The sequence below is a fragment of the Macaca mulatta genome, chromosome 15 (assembly GCF_049350105.2).
Source record: "Macaca mulatta isolate MMU2019108-1 chromosome 15, T2T-MMU8v2.0, whole genome shotgun sequence".
NCBI classification, from domain to species: Eukaryota; Metazoa; Chordata; class Mammalia; order Primates; family Cercopithecidae; genus Macaca; species Macaca mulatta.
This window is the reverse complement of record NC_133420.1, coordinates 91,942,134-91,947,867: the sequence shown is the minus strand read 5'-3', so window position 1 is coordinate 91,947,867 and position 5,734 is coordinate 91,942,134. Positions and strand designations below refer to the sequence as shown.

General features: G+C 47.4%; 1 pseudogene across 1 annotated transcript; it reads right to left on the bottom strand.

The window, feature by feature from the left end:
- Window positions 1-3,688: 3,688 nt before the first annotated feature.
- Window positions 3,689-5,335, bottom strand: LOC715179 (ubiquinone biosynthesis protein COQ9, mitochondrial pseudogene; annotated as a pseudogene). Its single transcript, XR_001440096.3, has one exon. The product of XR_001440096.3 is annotated as a ubiquinone biosynthesis protein COQ9, mitochondrial pseudogene (transcript).
- Between the last annotated feature and the right edge of the window lie 399 nt (window positions 5,336-5,734).

Here is a 5,734-nt window from a genome sequence, read left to right as displayed (position 1 = left end):
GGAGTGATAAGATCCCCTTATGTTACCCTGCACTAATAGAGTTCTTGGTTGGAAACAACCAAAGCCTACTCTGGTCAATTTAAGGGAAAAATGAATTTCTTAGAAAGTAATGGGGTAGCTCGTGAAATTGAGGAAGGTTGAACAACAGGTTTAGGAAGTAATCGAGGGAGGCAAGGCATGGATGAGGCAGAGTCCCAGGAGAGTTCTGCTGAGGACACATTCATTGCCAGCTGGAGACCCCACCCCTGCTGGCCCTGGCCAGCAGACTCTCCACATGCTGCTGGGCTCTGTTTGCCTTGGACATTTGCTGCCCTGCCTCTGGGTCCTCTACTGCACCAAAGCTACCATGAGAAATCTCTGACCGATTCCACATCCTTCCCTCAAAGATCTGTGGTCCGGGTGGGAGCATCTGAGTGGCTACGCTGTCACAGAGCCATACTCTGCCTTCTTGGGAGGAGGGAGAGGGACCATCTGTCTTTTTCTGACTCCCCCAGTAGGAAGTGAACTTGGTCTCCTACCGTTTCTGTGATTTGCCCAAATCCGGAGGGGCGTTTAGATACTGGGCAGAACTAAGTGATGGATGTTTCCTGTAGACACCTAGTTTTAGCATAGAAATGTGCCTAAAGGAAGCTCAGATAGCCTCATTTGAATGGAACACTGTTCAAACAACGCATGCTGTTACACTAATGTCAATGATTCTAATTATGACATTTATGTTTCAAAATCCATGGCCCTCCTGAACCTGTTATTTACACAAAGTGAATTTGTCCATGGTCTGGGTTTGTCTGACTCTAGTGAGAATGCTCACATGCAAGCTGACTTCTTTCTCACTGTGTGGCTTGGCTATGCAATTCAGAAAATGTAAAGAGGTTTTCCCTGGCTTTCAGCCTCCCTATCTATTTTGATCATGGAGGTTAATACTGAAAAGCACTCAGAGTATATAAGGCCGCTGAGGAAATGAGAGCTCTATGTTTTATGGCTGAGACATGACTGGTAATGTGTCTGCCAGGAAAGTCGCCATTCAGAATGCAGCAATGAATACTGGATTCCATCAATCCTTAGCCATTTCTCCCTTCCCCCACCCTATGTGTCGTCTTGCTTCTCACATGGGAAGGGAGCACTTGGAGCTGAGATCTGAGCATGCTGGTAGTTTTTCTCTGTAGGGCTCTGCCAGGGATGGGCAGTGGCTTACCACCCTGGCTGTACATTGGAATCACCTGGGAGCTTTTAAAAATCCCAGTGCCCAGGTCACACATGAAACCAATTAAATTAGACACTCGGGGAGGAACCCGGGTGTCAGTATTTTTGAAAGCTGCCCAGATGGTTCCAATGTGCATGCAAGATTGAGAATCACTGTAGCCCAACCCCCTAAACTCTACATGAACCAGCCTTGCCTCAGAACAAGCAGGCAGTAGAAATGGAAACTTTCCACTACCCCCTCCCCCAGTCCTTTTTTTTTTTTTTTTTTTTTTGCAGGATTTAAGTGGTTATTCCTGAGACAAGTGTTATGTGGTACAACAAACATGGGCTTGAATTCCAGTTTTCTAGCTGCGAGTCCTAGGGAGGTTACTTTAGCACTCTGGCCTTCAGCTTCCTCACCTGTAGTAAATTCTGCCTTAAAGTGTTGGGAGGATTCAGGAAGCAATTTTACTTCAGTTTCTTAGTGCAGTACCTGCTCCATAGTAAGGGTTTAATAAATCCCAGCCAGTCTTACTGTTGTGCAGCCCTTAGAGCTTTCAGAGCATGTTCGTATCTACTGTTTCACTAGATTCTCCCCCACAATCCTTTGCCATAAGCTAGTTTGGAATTTATCATCCCATTTTAGAGGTGAAGATGCTAACATCCAGAAAGGGTGAATATTCTTCCCTGGGCGCACAGAACTTCTCACTTGGACATTGTCTCAACGAAGAGGTAAGCAGGGAAGTTTCTTTTCTTTTCCGCTGCTGACTTGGCCAGGCTTAGGGGCCTCTGATCTTCAATATACTACCTGCTTCATGTCCAGAATCCAAGCAGCAAGTGTCCAGGGAGATCAAGGAACTGGCCAAAATGTCACAAGGAACAACTTGATTGTCAGCTCCCTCAGCCTCTACTTTGTTTCCACCTTTCCAATCCTTACCCTGGTCAAAGTCTGCTTTCAGGGAAAGTATCTGATATCAGTCATTCACACTTTAGTATGAAGTTAGATGGTATAACATTAGAGTGCAAAGAAATCAAATCCATCCACTCATTTGGAAGGTGAGAAAGTCCAGGTCCAAAGAGGAAAATTACTTAGCATAAATTCACTCAGTGAATTAATGCCAGAGCAGGAGTTATTCTGACTCTCTTCATCCAGTGCTCTTTTCAAATCAGTTTTCTCAGGGACATTCTCATTTGTTGACTTCTCTCCAATTGTGGACAGATATTTCTCTATTTGAAGGAATTTCTAAAGAAAGACGTACTAAAAGGACTAAGATTTTTCTTAGTGTTTCTGAACCTTTTTAACTTCAAGAGGACACAGATGGGCTACATGCATTACTTGTTCTGGTTATTCATTGTTATATAACAAACTGCCCCAAACCCACAGCTTACTTCCAATAACCTATTTCTCTCATGAATCTGGGGGTTGACTGATGAAGCAGCTGTCTCTCCCCATCTCTCTCAGGAGGTAGCTAAACTACCTCCGGTTAGCTAAACTGCTTCCATGGAATCCAAAGGATCCCAGAATGATTGTTGCAAGAGAAACTATTGGAAACTGCATACCCCATGCTAACATAGATTTGGACATCATGCAGCATTACTTCCCCCGTGTTCTATTCATTGAGAAAACTGCAGGTTCAAGGGGGAGGGTCATAGCCTCTATCTAGTAATGGAAGGAGTGTCAAATTTTCAGACATGTTTTGTTTTATTTTTTCTGTGTTTTGAAATACTTTATTATTTTTAATACTTTTTGTTCTAGGGTACACGTGCACAACGTGCAGGTTTGTTACATATGTATACATGTGCCACGTCGTTGTGCTGCATCCATTAACTCGTCATTTACATTAGGTATATCTCCTAATGCTATCTCTCCCCCACTCCCCCAACCCCACAATAGGCCCTGGTGTATGATGTTCCCCTTCCTGTGTCCAAGTGTTCTCATTGTTCAATTCCCACCTATGAGTGAGAACATGCAGTGTTTGGTTTTCTGTTCTTGTGATAGTTTGCTGAGAATGATGGTTTCCAGCTGCATCCATGTCCCTACAAAGGACATGAACTCATCCATTTTTTTTTTTTTTTTTTTTTTTTTTTTGAGACGGAGTCTCACGCTGTTGCCCAGGCTGGAGTGCAGTGGCGCGATCTCGGCTCACTGCAAGCTCCGCCTCCCGGGTTCCCGCCATTCTCCTGCCTCAGCCTCCTGAGTGGCTGGGACTACAGGCGCCCGCCACCGCGCCCGGCTAATTTTTTGTATTTTTAGTAGAGACGGGGTTTCACTGTGGTCTCGATCTCCTGACCTTGTGATCCGCCCGCCTCGGCCTCCCAAAGTGCTGGGATTACAGGCTTGAGCCACCGCGCCCGGCCAGAACTCATCCATTTTTATGGCTGCATAGTATTCCATGGTGTATATGTGCCACATTTTCTTAATCCAGTCTGCCATTGATGGACATTTGGGTTGGTTCCAAGTCTTTGCTATTGTGACTACTGCAGCAATAAACATATGTGTGCATCTGTCTTTTTTTTTTTTTCTACTTCAAACATATTTATTATTTTTAGACTCAAAATACACTAATCCTGCGATGCATGCTGGTGTCATATGACACCAGGCCTGGGATCACACCTCTGTCCAGCAGGCACTTGTCTCAGGTGAGGCAGTTTTCTGAGGGGTTTCCCAGGAGTAGCATCTCAGGACACCTGAGAGGGAAGGGGGGTGCAAGGAACACCTCTGTGTGCACACGCCTGTGCTGTGCTGGGGATGAGCTGTCACCTTGAGGTGGCATGAGGCATGCGTCACCTTGACTCTGGCTTGGGAGCCCCAAGGTTAATGGAAGGTTAAGACATGATCAAGGTGCCCATGAGATCGTAACAGGGACATGCTGGGTTTCTGTGGCTTGACTGCTTGGATGAACATCTCATTTTTCAATCACACAATTGCAGTGCAGAAAGGCATCAGGAGGCTTGGTCTGGTATTAGGAACTGAAGAAGCGGCCCAATCCCTGACCAGAACGGTAGCATCAAATGCCTTGTGGTTTCCAGGTGGCTGTGGTAGTGTCTCAGGGGTCCTTTAGTGTGTTCTCATGAACACCACGTTACACGGATGGCACTTCATACTTTTCAAAGCTCTTTCAATCTGTCCACTCATTCTCTTCTAGGCATTGTAGCTTACACCCTTTCCTCTCACCGACGCTGGTTTAGACCTGTCAAGTTCTTGAGCGTCACCGCTGCACCCATGAGTCCTTGCACCAGTGCCTCTCCTGTGGACTTTACCTGCTTGGCAGTGTGGCCCATGTTCATTGCATCATTAATCCGGTTTTCCAGGAAGCGCCAAGTGTCCTCAAAGTCTGGAGAGGAGTCCTGCATCATCACCAGCTCTGTCGTGTTGTAGATGCCAGCCAGCATGGCTCGGCGGGTGTACCAGTTAAAATCAGTGGACTGGTCCCCAGCGTAATGCCACATGTCATCCGCCATGCTGGTGAGCAGGCTCAGGCTGGATGGGATGTTGTGAGGGAGCATGAGGATGCTGAGGGCCTGGGGCCGGTGCTCAATGTATGGGATCAGCATTCTCAGTCTGGTTTCCACTGCATCCCTCAGGAACTGGTCTGTCTTCTTCTTCTCGGCCTGGCCCAACTGTACCAGCTTCTGCTCCTCTTCCAGCACGCGTGTGAGCCGGGCATGGCACTCGGTCACAAAATGCAGTATTAGTTCACTGCCATCCTTCCCAAACACGCTGGCTGCTGCACTGGACAGACCTAGAGACTGGGCTCCTTCTGCAATCGCCTCTGCTGTCCACCCGTGGGTGGGCACGAACTCCAGGGCTGCCGTCAGGATGCGGTCCTGCAGCTGCTCCTCACTTTCATAGCCTTCCTCCTCCTCGCCGCCCTGGTCTGTATACCTGGGGGGTGGATGAGAAGACTCTGGATCAGGTTTTCCTGCCCCCTGTGTCTCAGAACGCTGCTGAGAAAATGAAGGGGGAGGCTGCTGCTTCTGCTCATCGGAAGACCTTAGCCCCACAGCTGAAGCATGGAAGGCATGTGGCACCAGGGCTGGTCGGCAACGGGTCACAGGCAGGCACCGCAACTGCAGGAGCTTCCAGCCGGCCCGGCCAAGCGCACCAGACACGGCCGCCGCCGCCGCCGCCATTTTGGAAGCGGGTGCGTCTCCCCGCATCTGTCTTTATAGCAGCATGATTTATAATCCTTTGGGAATATACCCAGTAATGGGATGGCTGGGTCAAATGGTATTTCTAGTTCTAGATCCTTGAGGAATCACCACACTGTCTTCCACAGTGGTTGAACTAGTTTACACTCCCAACAACAGTGTAAAAGTGTTCCTGTTTCTCCACATCCTCTCCAGCACCTGTTGTTTCCCGACTTTTTAATGATCGCCATTCTAACTGGTGTGAGATGGTATCTCATTGTGGTTTTGATTTGCATTTCTCTGATGGCCAGTGATGATGAGCATTTTTTCATGTGTCTGTTGGCTGTATGAATGTCTTCTTTTGAGAAATGTCTCTTCATATCCTTTGCCCACTTTTTGATGGGGTTGTATTTTTCTTGTAAAT